Source organism: Cynocephalus volans, chromosome 14 (assembly GCF_027409185.1).
Source record: "Cynocephalus volans isolate mCynVol1 chromosome 14, mCynVol1.pri, whole genome shotgun sequence".
Classification (NCBI taxonomy): Eukaryota; Metazoa; Chordata; class Mammalia; order Dermoptera; family Cynocephalidae; genus Cynocephalus; species Cynocephalus volans.
The window spans coordinates 96,509,261-96,526,698 of record NC_084473.1 but is presented as its reverse complement, the minus strand read 5'-3'; the positions used below and the strand labels follow the sequence as shown (position 1 = coordinate 96,526,698).

General features: G+C 36.1%; 1 pseudogene; it reads left to right on the top strand.

Annotated features, from left to right (window-relative positions):
- The first annotated feature begins 11,228 nt into the window (after window positions 1–11,228).
- LOC134362660 (mediator of RNA polymerase II transcription subunit 27-like) lies at window positions 11,229–12,189 on the top strand (annotated as a pseudogene).
- Window positions 12,190–17,438: the final 5,249 nt, after the last annotated feature.

The window sequence follows — 17,438 nt, the reverse complement described above, 5'->3', positions numbered from 1 at the left end:
TAATTGGGTTATTTGGGTTTTTTACTGCATAATTGCTTGAGTTCCCTGTATATTACAGATATTAATACCTCATCAGATGCATGGTTAGCAAAACTTTTCTTCCACTCTGTAGACTGTCTTTTCACTCTGTTGATTGTTTCCTTTGCTGTACAGAAGCTTTTGAGTTTGATATAGTCCCATTTGTTTATTTTTTCTTTTGTTGCCTGTGCTTTCAGGCTCATGTTCATAAAGTCGGTGTCCAGACATAGTTCCTGAAGTGTCTTGCTTATATTTTCCCTTAGTAATTTTACAGTTTCAGGTCTTATACTTAAGTCTTTAATCCATTTTGATTTGTTTTTAGTATAGGTGAGAGGTGCATGTCTAGTTTCATTCTTCTGCATATGGATATCCAATTTTCCCAGCACCACTTATTGAAGAGGCAGTCTTTTCCCCAATGTAGGTTTTTGTTGCCTTTGTCAAATATCAGATACCTGTAAGCCTGAGGGGTGATTTCTGGGTTCTCTATTCTGCTTCACTAGCAGTCTATTTTTATGCCAGTTCCATGCTGTTTTGGTTACTATAGTTTTGCAGTATGATTTGAAGTCAGGTAGTGTTATGCTACTGGCTTTATTTTTTTTTGCTCAGGATTGCTTTGGCTATTTGGGGTCTTTTATTGTTCCATATGAGTGTTAAGATTGTTTTTTCCATTTTTGTGAAAATGTCATTGGTATTTTGATGGGGATTGCATTGATTCTGTAGATCACTTTGGGTAGTATAGAAATTTTCACCATGTTCATTCTTCCAATCCAAGAGCATGGAATGTTTTTCCATCTTTTTGCATCTTCTTTAATTTCTTTCAGTAGTGGTTTGTAGTTCTCATTGTAGAGATCTTTCACCTCCTTGGTTAAATTGATTCCTAGGTGTTTTACTTTTTTTTGCAACTGTTGTAAATGGGCTTATTTATTGATTTCTCTATCTGTTAGTTCATTACTGGAGAATATAAATGCAACTGATTTGGGGGCATTTATTTTGTATCCTGGAATGTTACTGAAATTATTAACCAGCTTTAGGAGTTTTTTGATAGAGTCTTTTGGTTTTTTATATATACTATCATGTCACCTGCAAATAGGGACAATTTGACTTCATCTTTTCCAATCTGGATACCCTTTATTTCTTTCTCTTGCCTGATTGCTCTGGCTAGTATGTCTAGTACTATGTTAAATAGAAGTGGTGAGAGTGGGTATCCTTGTTCCTGTTCATAAGGGAAAAGTCTTCAGTTTTTCCCCATTCAGAATGATACTAGTGGTGGGCTTGTCATAGTTGTCTTTTATTGTGTTAACATACTTTCCTTCTATACCTAATTTTTTGAGACTCTTTATCATGAAAAGATGTTGAATTTTGTCAAATGCTTTTTCAGCATTTATTGAGATAATCATACGGTTATTGTCCTTGAGTTTGTTGATGTGATGTATCACACTTATCGACTTTTGTATGTTGAACCATCTTTGCATCCCTGGGATGAATCCCACTTGATCATGGTGTATACTTTTATTAGTGTGTTGCTGTATTCTGATTGCTAATATTTTGTTGAGGATTTTTGCATCTATGTTCATTAAGGATATTGGCCTGTAATTTTCTTTTTTTTGTCATGTCTTTATCTGGTTTTGGTATCAGAATTATGTTGGCCTCATAAAATGAGTTTGGGAGAGTGGCTTCTGTTTTAATTTTTTGGAATAGTTTGAGGAGAATTGGTGTTAATTCCTCTTGAAAGGCTTGATAGAATTCAGCTGTAAAGCCATCCAGACCTGAGCTTTTCTTTGCTGGAATATTGCTGATTACCACTTCAATCTTGTTGCTTGTTACTGGTCTGTTCAGGTTTTCTGTCTCTTCTTGGTTCAGTCTGGGTAGTTTGTATGTGTCCAGAAACTTATCCATATCTTCCAGGTTTTCATATTCGTTGTCATACAGTTGTTTATAATAGTCTGTAATGATTCTTCATATGTCTGTGGTATTGGTTGTAATGTCTCCCTTGTCATTTCTGATTTTTGTTATTTGGGTCTTCTCTCTTGTTTTTTTAGTTAACCTAGCTAATAGTTTATCTATTTGGTTAATCTTCTCAAAAAAACAACTTTTGTTTCATTGATCTTTTCTATTGTTTTTTGAGTATCTATCTCATTTAGTTCTGCTCCGATCTTAATTATTTATTTTCATCTCCTACCTATAGGATTGAATTGTTGTTTTTCTAGTTCTTTGAAGTGTAGCATTAGTTTATTTTATTTGAAGTCTTTCCATTCTTTTGATGTAAGTGTTTATTGCAAAAAATTTCCCTCTTAGTACTGCTTTTGCAGCATCCTAGAGGTTTTGGTATGATGTGTCTTTATTTTCATTAGTTTCAAGAAACTTTTTGATTTCCTGTTTAATTTCTTCTTGGACTCATAAGTCATCTAGGAGCCTATTTCTTAGTGTCTATGTATTTGTATAGTTTCCAGAGTTTTGCTTGTTATTGCTTTCCAGTTTTAGTCCATTGTGGTCTGCAAAGATACTTTGAATGATTCCAAGTTTTAAAAATTTGCTGAGACTAGATTTGTGACCTAATACGTGGTCTGTCCTGGAGAGTGTTCCATCAAGAGACCCACCTCACCTATAGACACACACAGACTAAAAGTGAAGGGATGGAAAAAGATATACCTTGTAAATGGAAACCAAAAACGAGCAGGAGTAGCTATTCTTATATCAGATAAAATAGACTTTAAACTGGAAAACATAAAAAGAGACAAAGAAGGCCACTATATAATGATAAAAGGATCTATCCAGATAGAAAGCATAACAATCATAAATATGTATGTACCCAATACTGGAGCACCCAGATATGTAAGCAAACATTCTTAGACCTAAAGAAAGAAATAGGCCCTAATACATCAATAGTGGGTGACCTGAATACCCCTCTCTCAGTATGGGACAGATCTTCCCAGCAACAAATCAACAAAGAGACACAGGATTTAAACTACACCTTAGACCAACTGAACCTGGCAGATATATACAGAACATTTCACCCAACAACTAAAGAATATACTTTCTTCTCATCGGCACATGTCACCTATGTAAGGTCCTATCCCTTGCCACTCTCTGTTGACTTACACTGCTTCATTTTCTTCATGGCATTCACCACTGATATATATGATATCTCTTCACTTGTTTTTCTCTCCTGCTTGAAGTTGGCTCCATGAAAACAGGGACCTTTGTCTGTTTTGTTCACTGCTTTATCCTGGGCACCTAGAACAGTGCCTTGCACTTAGTTGGCCCTCATTAAATTAAGTTGAATGAATAATATGAATTATAATAAATGTATTTAAATTTAATTTTTTGTGAAGTGGTTCAGAGAGATAAAGAAAGATTGAAAAAAGGCATCCCAATTGCAAATATATTGGAAAAACTCTGAATATATTATTGACTCTTATGAACAAAGATGATCAATGCAAAAGCACTTATAGGTTGCTTTACCCAATGGCGGAGAAATTATGTTTAACTTTATCTGTGTGAAGTTTCCTGGGCTCAATCATCTTCCCTCCACAGAGCAATGTCAATAAAAAGCCAAACAGAAGAACGTATAGAAATAAGAAAAGAAAATGCAGCACCCAGGACAATGCTATTATACAGTCTACGTCTTCCAGGAAAACCTATTTTTTTCCCTCTTCTTAAACAGAAACAATGGCATTTAGAGAGCAAAATAGCCTCCATTACCTGAAAAGTTTGTATGCCCAGATTTGCTCTGGAGTATGAAAAATGTGTGTGGAGAGGAAAGTCTCTTGTGTTTGTGTTCACAGAAAATGAGCCAAAACTATAGACCCTTGCAGCAAGAGATTACCTGGTAAAATTCTGCAAAGATACTTTCATCCCTCTGTGTACTGGAGCTCTTGTAAAGCCAAAGGACACCTCTTGAAGCAAACACAGTGCCAGAGAAGCAAGTGCAGTTTAACTCCACCTTCTTTGGTATGATTTCTCACCCAGGACTGTTCCATTTGCTCACTATTCTAGAAGGACAAACTGTGGTAATGATGGACAGGTTATTCCAAGCCATCGTGATCAGCATCTTAAAGAATATTCGTTCTAATTCCCACTTCTTCCTAAAGATCCAGAAAGGCCCTTAGGCACTTCCAGTTTTTGAGATTCCTGATATATTAAAAAAGATAAAATCCTAAAACACGGTTTCAAAATGGTGGTATACTTAAAATGCTTCCGTTTAATAAATTAATGCTTTTAAAACAAGAACATACAAGGTGATGTCATTATGCTATCTGGGAGTGTATGGAGGGCCTTGTTTGGAGATAATATCAAAAGTCTAAACTTGAGCTGCTTCAGGAACGTGACCCTCCCTGGGATAGATCCTGTCCCCCCCATGCCCTGGAGGTGGCTAAGGTCTTTCACTGTTCACCTAATAATTCTGAGTTTTGACAGTTAAGTCTCTTTAATCCTCACTCACTTCATAGCCACTTGATGGATAAATAGATGCCTCAATGTAATGAGGCTTGTTTCGGTGGGTAGAGAAAATTAACTATTTGACCAAATTAGCTAGTCCCATGAAAATGACTAAAATATTCCAACCAATTTATTACAAAATGTATTCCTGAAATCTCATTATCTGCTATATGCTGTGAAAGTGGCTCATAAAAAGGACATTTCAAAGGGTGCTCGGATTTGTAAAGTAAACCTCCGTGACACTACAGCTATGTACACACAGAGGGTTATGGTATATGTTAAGGCTGAGAGTAAGAGAATGATCAGATTGGGGGAATCAGGCGGTGCAGCACTGACTGAGGATATTAATTAACTCATCCATCCATCTATCCAACAAATGCTTATTCCTCCTGCCCATCCACTCATCCACTAATCCATCCAATTTAATATTTAGAGAGGGCCTTTTCCATGCCAGGCACTATGCTAAGTGCCTCAACACTTTGCAAAGTGAATGGGACAAAAAGAAGAATGTGACAGAAGCTTTAGAAACCTATTCTGCTTCAAGGTGGAAACACATCTACAATGGCAGCCTAGGTTGTGAGTGACCTAACAGAGGTGAGCAAATTTATCTGGTGCACAGAGGACAGGCAGCTAACTTAGTCTGGGAAGATGACCAACAGCCATGACCCAATTCCTAGTTTTCTTCCACTTTGCTTTTCAAAACGAATGTCCTTGGAGCTAGAAATAATAGAATACTGGTAAGAATAAACTGAAGGTGAAGATGGGAGAGAAAATCTGAGGGAGAGACTTATCTTTACATATTCTAAGTGAATTTAGATTTCTTTGAATGTTTTATGGAATCTCAGGGGAAAGAGGTTGTGTTTATTCTGTGTATTTCCAGTGAGCAAAACTATGACCAACAGAAAAAAAGTAAGAGGAAGGAAGATTACAGCTCAATGTATGAAGGGCATTTAAGTAAATATGCTTTGTAGCAAAAGTTATTTCTTTTACCCTGTAGAAAAACCAGAATATGCAAGAAAGCTATTAACATTTAGATAATAAAAATTGCACCTAATCTCACAACTCAGTAATAAACATCATCGACCGTGTGGTACATTTCCTTCCAGTCCTGAAATGCATTACATAGATGAGACTATTTAATATATGCAAATTATATCTTTCTTATTTGCTTAACATTAAGCATTTTCCACATCATTATAAGTCTTCACAAAAAATAATTTCAGAGTTCTGCTTCCAGCCAAGATGGAATATCCACAGTCTTCCCAGGTCTCCCCTCTTACAACTGAAAAATTCAGGATATATCATAACCAACAAGCATAGAAAGACACTGAAAGGTGTAAAGAAGTAATACTGACTAAGGACTTTGGGACTGAGGTGATGCGTTCCCTGGGCTTCCTTTTTGCTTCCTATAGGAAGACGCTGAAAGGTGAAAAGAAGTCATACTGACTAAGGACTATGGGAGTGAGGTGGTGAGTTCTCTGGATTTCCTTTTTGCTTCCTATGTATCCTGAGTAGAGTGCTAGTGAAGCTCGCAACCTGGCACCACCAACAAGCACAGTAAATTAAAAAGAAGGCTCCAAGAAAAGCCTATTTCCCCTGAACAAAGGACCACAAAGAGAGGCATAAGAGAACAGAATGTCTTCCCTACTCCAGCAAAACACAAGTGGAAAAATATCCCGATTCAAGGTTTCCACCAAGCCCAATGAGAAACTAATCTTCTATCTCCCCTACCAGGCCTGAGGAAGGAGGAGTGGAGCTCTGGTTTGTCCACTTGGTGGTGTTGGCAGGGACAACCAGGGAGCTAATTTTCCAGCTTCCACCCATCAGAAGAGGGCAAGACTCCAATTCTCCTGCTTCAGTACTGTCAGTGGGGTCCACTGCTTTGTCAAGCATCCACCCTACCTGCTATCAAGGCAACTAAAGGAGAAAGTTTGTGGTAAGGCTATTAGCCATCCATGTCCCTGTGCCCCTGTGTCAGCTAGGCCTAGCAGGGAGCTGGGTTTATACCTCACCTGAGGACAACGAGGTAGTGTGAGTGGTGCTAGCAGGGCTGCTGATCTTTCACCCTACTCATATGCACTCAAGGAAGTATGAGGCACTGGTTAACCATTTTTGCAATGGTGTCAGTGGGGCCCAGGAGGGAGCTGAATACCCACCCACACCTTGGTCTGCATGCTACAGCTAAAATGGGTGACTGTGAGCTAAAAAAAAAAGATTAAATAGGGTTCAAAGTCTCACAGCATAATAACCAAAATGTCCAGGATATAAATGAATATCACTCGTCATAGCAACAAACAAGAAAATTACAATTTCAGCAAGAGATACAATCAACAGATGCCAACCCTTAAATGACACATATGTTGAAATTATCTGATAAGGAGTTTAAAGCAGTTACCATGAAAATGCTTCAACAAGCAATTGCATACATGTTCAAAACACATAAAAAATGGATAATCTCAGAAAAGTAGGTGATATAAAAAAAGAACCAAAGGGAAATTAAATTATAGAACTGAAAATCTAATAAGCAAAAAATATTTTTAACTCACTAATTGGACTCAATGCTAGAAAAAAAAATATGGCAGAGGAACAGATCAATGAGATTGAAGACAGAACAATAGAAATAACGCCAACCAATAAACTGAAAAGGAAAGGAACAGAGACTTAGGACTACAATGAAAAAATCGAACATGCATATTATCAGAACCTTAGAAAGAGAGGAGAAAGAAAATGGAAATGAAAAAATATTTGAAGGAATAATGACTGAAATATTCCTGATTTTGGCAAAAACAACAGCAACAGCAACAACAAAAAAGCCCCATAAAACAATATATACAAGAAACCAAGGGAATACCAAACAGAATCCCAAAGAAATCTACACCAAGACACACATAGTCAAACCTCTAACAACTAAAGACAAAGAATCTGAAAGCATCCAGAGAGTCATAACACTTTACCTATATGAGAAAAACAATTAGAATGACAGCAAATTTCTCACAAAAAACCAAGAAGGCCCAAAGGAAGTGGCACAATATTTTTTAAGTGCAGAAAAAAAAAAAAAAAAGAACTGTCAACCATGAATTCTACATCTGGCAAAATTATCCTTCAAAAATGAAGACCAATAAAGACATTGTTAGGAAACTGAGAGAACCCATTGCTAGCAGGTCTAGCCTTAAGGGACAGCTAAAGGACATTTTCCAAGGAAAAGGTAACAGAAGAAGGCTTGGAACTGCAGAAGGGAAATAAAAATGATAAAATGGGTAAAAAAAAATTACAAAGTAGTGAGGGGGTAAATATAATAGACTATCTCATTCCTTATGAGTTTCTTAAATAATATTTAATCTTTGACGCAAAAATCATAACACCATCTGATGTGTTACTCAGTGTATGTATAGAAAATATCATAGAATTATATTTTTAAAGCAGGTAGGTGGACGTAAGGTTTTTATACTTCATTTAAAGTGGTAAAACATCATTAACAGTAGAATGTGATAAATTATATGTATATGTATATGTGTATGGATATATATATTTGACAAATATTATAGACAAATTGAAAAATATACTTGGGGATCTCAACACCCCACTCTCAGAAACTGACAGAAAGTCAGCAAAGATTTAAAATATCTGAACACCACCACTATCCAACAAGATCTAATTAACATTTAAAAGAACACATGACCCAATGATGGCAAAATACACATTATTTTTAAGTACCTGTGAAACATTCACAAAGTCAGACCATTCATATCCTGGGCCCTAAAACAAACCTCAAGACATTTAAAAGACTTGAAATTATACAAACTAAGTTCCTGGAAGATAATGGAATCAGGATAGGAACCAATAACTGAAAGTCAATAGGAAGATCTCTAAACACTTGGGTATAAGACAACAGAATTCTAAATGATTTATAGGTTAAAGAGGAAGTCTCAAAGAAAAAAGATACATGTAACTGAATGTAAATGAAATGCGTCATATCAATATTTGTGGAATGCATCTAAAGTAGTGCCAAAAAAGAAATCATAAGACCAGAAATCAATAAAATTAAGTAATGTCAGCAAAAATGGCAGAGTAAAGGATCTGCAAAACTCCATATAAGCAATGAGAAAAGTGGCAAACTTTTATGAATCAATATTTTTCAAATCTCTGGAAATTAGCCAAAGGCTTTCAGTAATCTAGGAGTATTTATTCAATAAAAAGTCTGAATTAAAATAAGAACAGTGAGTTTTCTGGCATTTTAACTTGTCCTATTCCCATCTCACCTCACCCCAGTTCTGTATTAGCCTTGAAAACCAACTGCCCACAATAACAGTGAAAACCAACAAACTGGCAGCCACTGGAGCGTTCAGAACAGTGTTGGAGATTCAAGCCTCATTCCCAGAGAGTTGTCATTATTTGACCTACATGGTAGCTCCTTGTCTTTATGTGACCTGACTTGGAGCTTGCCCAGTGTGGAAAGCCTTGTCTCTTGGGCATTCGTCAAAGACATTTGGAATTATTTAACTTCACTGCTGCCTGAGGTGGTAGATACCAATAGGGCAAATAATAGGCGAATCAAAAGCTTAAAAGGAAAAGCTGGGGAATGAGATGTCTGTAGGGGCTTAAAAAAGCCCTGTCATATTCCTAGGAATCTAGAAGACCACGCACATGCACAAGACTATGCACATGTTCAGGAAAGACCTGAGAAAACCCTAAGCTCTCACCTCAGCCTGATCTTGAGGCTGTGTAAACAGAAAGCAAAGGCTTAGGCAGAGTTGTAAACTGCCTGGCTGAGCTTTACGGGCATGCACCAATATGTGCACACTGAGTCTATCCTCAAATATTGGGAGAAATATTGGTCCAGACATTTAAAGAAATCTGTCTAATTATTCCCTGACTGTTAAGCTAAACAAGCAGAACTTCAGTGGCCATACATGACGAAGTATATAGACTTTGCAGAATTAATTCAGAAAGCTACTAAACAAACAATGACAGCAAAAAATAACAATAATAAAACCTGGGGAGGGGGAAGAATCTGATTTCCAGAGTTGCCACATTATATTGTTTATAATGTCCAGTTTTCAACAAAAAATTCCAATACATTCAAAGAAACAAGAAAGTATGGTTCACACATAAGGGACAACATTATTTATCAGAAATTATTCCTAAGGAGGCCCATATGTTGGAATTACTAAATAAAGACTTTATATCAGCTATTTTTAATATGTTCAGAGAACTATAAAAAGAATCAAACAGAAAAGTACAATAACTGAAATGAGAATTTACTAGAGAGACTCAGTCGATTTGAGCAAACAAATGAATCTTGAAAGCAGCAAGAAGGAATTCATCATACACACTGAGATTAACAGCAGATTTCTCATAAAAAACCATGGAGCCAGAATTTGAAATTTTCAAATTGCTGAGAGAAAAACACTGTCAACAAGTAGTCTTATTTCCAGCAAACCATCTTTCACAAAAGAAGGAAAATTAAGCCATTCCCAGATACACAAAAATTGAGGAAATGTTTAGCTAGCAAACCTGCTGTACAAGAAACACTTCCTTCCTACAAGAAATGCTTCCTTTCTACAAGAAAGGATATCCTTCAGTCTGAAGTGAGAAGACACTAGACAGTAACTTGAAGAAATAAAGATCTCTAGCAAAGGCACTACAAAGGTAAATTTTTTATAAAAGACAATATTAATGTATTTTTGTTTGTAACACTGTTTTCTCCTGACTGATTTAAAAGACAATTGTATAAGGCAATAATTACAGAGCTGTGTTGATAGGTACACCATGTATAAGCACCTAATTTGCATGACACAGAAAGGGGAGGAAACAGAAATACAACACATGCAAAGCTTTTGAATTCTATTGAAATTAAATTGATTTCATTACACTTTGATTGTTATAAATTAAGGTGGTAATTTTCACTCCACGGGCAACCACTACAAAAATAACTCAAAAATATAGTTAAAGAAATACTGAAGGAATTGAAGTGGTATATTAGAAAATATGTATTTAACACAAAAGAAGGCAGTAACGGAGGAGTAAAGGAATGAAAAAGCATAAGACATATCAAACACAAATACCAAAATGGTGCACGTAAATTCTACTACAACAGTAAGGACATTAAATGTAAATAAATAAAACATTCAATTAAAGGGCATCACAAAATGGATTTAAAAATGGTCCAACTCTATGCTGCCTACAAGACACACATTAAATTAAAAAACACAAAATGGTTGGAATTAAAATAATGGATAAATACCATGCAAACAGTAACCAGAAAAGAGCTGGAGTGGCTATAATAATAAAATAGACTTAAGATGAAAATTGTTACAGAGTTGAAGAAATTGAAGAATATCTTTTATTTCTTATTATATGGAAGAAAATCTGTGTTCATGAATTTGAAGACTCAATATTGTTAGGATGGCGATACTCTCCAACTTGATCTACAGAATCAATGCAATCCCTATCAAAATCCCAGTTGCCTTCTCTGAAGAAACTGACAAGCTGATTCTGAAAATTAATACAGGGGAAAGAAGAGTCTCTTCAACAAATGATGCTGGGAAACTGTATATCAATACACAAAAAGAATGAAGATGGAGTGTTGGTGGTATAGCGGTGAGTATAGCTGCCTTCCAGGAATGAAGGTGATCCCCTACCTCACACTATATATAAAAATTAACTCCAAATGGATCAAAGACATAAATATAAGAGCTAAAACTATAAAACTCTTAGGAGAAAAAATAGGGGTAAATCTTTATGATCTTGGATTAGATAATGCCTTTTTAGCTATGACTCTAAAGGCACAAACAGGTAGAGCCCACCGTGGTGGGGACAACGTGGCTGATCTGCTGAGTGTTAGAGTGAATCCGGAGGCATTTTCCCATGCCATCGGTGCCATCCAGGCGCTGCACTCCAGCGTGAGCAGGGTGTTCGACTGCCTGAAGAATGGCATGTGGAACAAGGAGACACTGGAGGCTCAGGAGAAGGCCTTCACTGCACACTTCCAGGAAAGCTTGAATTCCGTCAACTGGGACCTCCATGAGCCGGAACATCTGAGCAATTTGGTAGGCAAGCCATTAGAGAACCATCCTCTCCATGACAGCAGGCTGTTAAGCCTGGATCCTGTGCAGGACAAAACTCCTCTCTATAGTCAACTCCTTCAAGTGGTCAAACAAGTTGCAGTGCCATGCAGGTCTAGTATCTGGCCTTTTGAATCAATAGTCACTGAAGCATTCTGCTAATCTCAAGTGCAGACCAAAGACTCAGCCCATGACTCTCATCTTACTGCCTCAATATGATGATGACATGATCAGCTGCATTGACAGGATGTTTCCTGAAATGTCCATCTACTTATCCAGACCCAATGGAACATCAGCAATGCTTCTGGTAACCTTGGGAAAGGGGTTGAAAGTGATCATGGTCATGCACAGCCTATTCATTGATCCAACAATAGTAAAGGAGTATAATGAAAATGTCTACACAGAAGACCGCAAGCTTGATATATGATCCAAATCCAACTGCAACGTATTCTAGAAGATGACAGACCACGCCACCACCGCCCTGCTCCACTATCAGCTGCCACAGATGCTGGACATCCTGATCAGATCCTCCATGACCTGGTTAAGAAGTTACATAAAGCTGTTCCAAGCCCCATGCCAGTGCTGCAGGAAGTTTCTGCAAGATGGCCTTCCTGGCACGAGGAGGGATTTCTGAACCTTCGAAGCCTTCTACAACACCTGCCGGCACTAACTCTACCCCAGCCCGAGGATGACCTGCAGATTTCCACCCGGCACCTTCCTAGGCAAGCCCTAAGGAATATTGATGGCCCAGACCTTTCTTTGCTGCCCAAATATCAATACAGCCACTCTTCCCTATTGTAAAAAAGTGTCATGTCCTCTGTGGCTGAGGGAACTAATTATACGTGTTAGTGAGTGTATTAAAGGCAAAGATGACCTTTCCAGAACCTAATGTGGAGAAATTATACACCATGCTCTTCTTCCATGTATGTTGGCAATACTGTTGAATTGACCTTCCTGGGTCTGTGTGTGAAGTCATTTTCACGAGCTGTCACTGGATTGAGCCCTGTGTTCATATGAATAGTCATGTAGCTATTTTTTTGTAACATTTTTTTAAGCAATAAACCTTTTCTATCCAGAAAATAAATAAATGTATAAAAGCACAAACAACTAAAGAATAAAAAAAGAAACTGGACTTAATTAAAATTAAAAACTATTGTTCTTCAAAGGACACTATGAAGAAAGTGAAGAGACAACCCACTGAATGGGAGAAATTTTTTTGCAAATTACATATCTGATAAGGTTCTAGTATCCAGAAGATATAACAGACTATTACAATTCAATAATTAAAGACAGATAATTCAATTTAAAAATGGTCAAATGGTTTAAAGAGACATTTCTCCAAAGAAGATGTACAAATGGCAAACAAGCACATGAAAAGATGTTCAATATCATTAGTCATTGGGGAAGTGAAAATCAAAACTACAATGAAACACTGGTTTCACACCCAGTAGGATGGCTACAATAATAGTAATAATAAAAAGACAACAACAAATGTTGAGGAGAATGTGGAGAAATTGGAACTCTCATATATTGCTAATGGGAATATAAAATGATGCAGTCACATTGGAAAACAATTCAATAGTCTCTTAAATAGTTAAACAGAGTTACCTTATGACCTAGCAATTCCACTCTTGGATATATACCCAAGAGAACAGAAAACAAATATTTTTATATGTCTGTATAAAAATGTGCACATAAATGTTCATAGCAGCACTATTCATTATAGCAAACAAGTGGGAACAACCCAAGTTTCCATTAACTGGTGAGTGAAGAAATAAAATGTGTTTTATACATTCAGTGGAATATAATTCAGCTATAAAAAGGAGTGAAGTACTGATTCATGTTACAATATTGGAATATGCTACAATAATGAAAATACCATACTAAGTGAAATAAACCAAACACAATGGCCACAAATTGTATAATTCTGTTTACATGAAATGTCCAGACTGGGAAAATCCATAGAAACAAAAGTGAGTTAAGAGTTGTCGAGGACTGGGGGAGAAGGGGATAGAGAGTGACTGCTTAAAAAGAAAAATCATATGATCATATCATTTGATAGAGAAAAAGCACTTGACAAAATCCAGTAGCCATTCTTGCTTAAAAAAACCTCTTAGCAAACTAGGAATGGGGGAGAAATTCCTAAACTAGATAAGGAGTAGCTACAAGAAACCTACCATAACATTGTACTTGATGAATAAAGCTTGAATGTTTTCTCTCTAAGACTGGAAAAAAGGCAAGGATGTCTATCATCACTTTTATTGAACAAAGTATTGGAAGTTCTGGTCAATGCAATAAGTCAATAAAAAGAATTAAAAGGTGTATAGTTTGGAAAAGAAGAAATAAAACTTCCCCTCTTTACAGGTGACATGATTATCTACATAGAAAATCCCAAGAAAATCTATAAAAATAATTGCTAAAACTAATAAGTGAGTTCACAGGATGCAAAATCAACACACACAAAAATTCAATCACATAACTGTGTACTAACAACAGCAGGTGGAATAAAAATTTTTTAAAGTTGCCATTTCCAATCACTCTAAAGAAAATTAAATACTTATGTATAGATCTAATAAGCATGTATAGGATCTGCATGCTGAAAATTACAAAATGCTGATCAAAGAAATCAAAGAACACAGAAATAATAAAGAGATATACCTTATTCATGGAATGGCATCGTCAATACAGTAAAGATGTCAATTCTCCCCCAAATGATCTATAGATTTAAAGTAATCTCTATCAAAATCACAGTGAGGTTTTTTTTTTCTAGACATAGGTAAAATGATTATAAAATTTAGATGAAAAGGCAAAGAAACTAGAATAGATAAATCAATTCTGAAAAAAAAGTGGGAGAAATCACTTACCTGATATTAAAGCTTAATATATAGCTATATTAATCAAGACGGTGTGGTTTTGATCAATGGAATAGAATGTAGATCCTAGAAATAGATTCACACAGATATGCTCAAGTGATTTTTGACAACAGTACCAAAGAAACTCAGTGGGGAAATGATAATCTTTTCTACAAATGGTACTGGAGCAATTAGACAACCATGGATTAAAAAAATAAATCTTGACCTAAATTTATACTTTATACAAAAATTAGTTCAAAATAGATCACAGACTTAAATCTACAAACCTTATAGAATAAAACACAGGAGAAAACCTTTGGGTGCTTGAGCTCAGTGAACACCTTTTAGGATTAACACCTAGAGTACAATCCATAAGAAGAAAAATGGATAAATTGGGCCTTATTAAAATTAAAAACTTTTGCTCTGAAAAAGGATAGAAAAAGAATAAAAAGACTGGGAGAAAAATATTTGCAAACCATAGATCCGACAAAGGTCTTGTACCTAGGGTATATAAAGAACTTTCAAAGCTCACCAGTAACAACAACAACAACAACAACAACAACAACAACAACAAAGCAAACCATCTGAGTAGAATGTGAACAACAGACATGAAGAGACAGTTCACTAAAGAGGACACACAAATGGCAACTAACCATATGAAAAGATGTTCAAGATCATAAGCCATTATGGAAATGCAAATTAAAACCACAATGAGATTCTACCACCTATCAGAATGACTATCTACTTACCAGAATGACTAGAATGAAAAATAATGATATTATCAAACGCTGGAGAAGATTCACAGAAAATATATCAACTATACATTGCTGGTAGAAATGTAAAATGGTACAGCCATTCTGGAAAACAGTTGGACAGTTTCTTTTTTATTATTATTTCATTCAAAATATTTGAACACTTACTTGTATGTATTTGTGGGGTACAGCATGTCATTTCAATACATGAATATACTGCACAATGATTCACTTAGGGTGGATAGCATAGTTTTGTGGCCATCAATCCACCGCTTCCCTCCCTGCCCCCCTCACCCCATGCCTCTGGTAACTATTAGTCTACTCTGTCTTTCTATGAGAACCACTTTTTTTTTTTCAGATTCCACATATGAATGATATGTGGTATTTGTCTTTTTGTGTCTGACTTACTTCACTTAACATGATGGTTTTCAGTTCCATTCATGTTGCTGCAAATGATAGGATAACATTTTTTTTTCTAAGAGCTGAGTAGTATTCCATTGTGTATACATACCACCGATTTATCCATTCATCCATTGATGACATATATGTTGGTTCCATCTCTTGGCTATTGTGAATAGGGCTGTGATGAACATGGGAGTGCAAATGTCTTTTTGATATACCGATTGCATTTGCTTTCAGCTGGATGGTAAGATAGATATATTTTTAGTTCTCTGATGAACCTCCATACTGTTTTCCAAAGTGGCTGTACCAATTTACACTCCCACCAGCAGCAATGTAGGAGAGTTCCTTTTTCTGTGAATCCTTGCCAGTATTTGTTATTTTTGTCTCGTTGATGATAGCCATTCTAACTTGAGTGAGGTGAAATCTCATTGTGGTTTTAATTTGCATTTCCCCTGATGATTAGTGATGGTGAGCATTTTTCATGTACCCGTTGGCCATTTATATGTCTTCTTTTGAGAAATGTCTGTTCAGGTCCTCTACCCATGTTTTAATTGGGTTGTTTTTTGCTGTTGAGTCATTTAAGTTCCTTATATATTCTGGTTATTAGTCCATTGTCTGATTATTAGTCTCTTGTGTGGCTGGCAAACACTTTCTCCCCTTCTGTAGTTTGTCTCTTCACTTTGTTGACAGTGTCCCTTGCTGTGCAGAAGCTTTTTATTTGATGTAGTCCCATTTATGTATTTTTGCTTTAGTTGCCTATGCCTTCATAGTCCCACTCAAAAAAACACCACCCACTCCCATACCCTGTATTTTCTTCTAGTAGTTTCATAGTTTCTGTTCTTAAATTAAGGTCTTTAATCCATTTCAAGTTGATTTTTGTGTATGATGAGAGATAGGAGTCTGGTTTCAATCTTCTGCATGTGTATATCCAGTTTTCCCAGCACCATTTGTTGAAGAGGCTGTCCTTTCCCTATTGTATATTTTTTGGCATCTTTGTCAAAAATCAGTTTGCTGTAAGTGTATGGGTTCATTTCAGGGCTCTCTATTCTATTCCATTGGTCACTTTGTGTGTTTTTATGCCAGTACCATAACATTTGTTACTATAGCTTTATAGTATATTTTGAAGTCAGGAAGTGTGATGCCTCCAACTTTGCTCTTTTTGTTCAAGATTGCTTTTGCCATATGGTGTCTTTTGTGGTTCCATACCAATTTTAAGATAGTTTTTTCTATTTCTATGAAGAATGTCATTGGTGTTTTGATAGGTATTGCATTGAATGCATAGATTGCTTTGGGTAATATAGACATTTTGATGTTAATTCCTCTCACCCATGAACATGGGATATCTTTCCATTTATTTGTGCTCTCTTCAATTTTTTTCAGCAGTGTTTAATAGTTTTCATTGTAGACGTCTTTCACCTCCTTTGTAAATTTACTCCTAGGTATTTCATTTTTTGGGTAGCTATTGTGAATGGGATTACTTTGTAGATTTCTTTGTTGATTTCTTCTTTGGCTATTTCATTATTGGGGTATGGGAGGGTAATTGATTTTTGTGTCTTGATTTTGTATCTTGCCACTTTACTAAATTCATTTATTAGTTCTAGTAATTTTTTGGTGGAGTCGTTAGGGTTTTCTATGTATAGAATAATGTCATCTGAAAATAGGGATAGTTTGACTTCTTCCTTTCAGGCTTGAATGACCGCTATTGCTTTCTCTTGCCTTATTGCACAGCCTAGAACTTCTAGTACGATGCTGAATAAGAGTGGGGAAAGTGGGCATCCTTGTCTTGTTCCAGATCTTAGAGGAAAAGCGTCCAATTTTCATCCATGCAGTGTGATGTTATCTCTGGGTTTGTCATAATGGCCTTTATTGTGTTGAGGTACATTCCTTCTATATTCTATACCTAATTTGTTGAG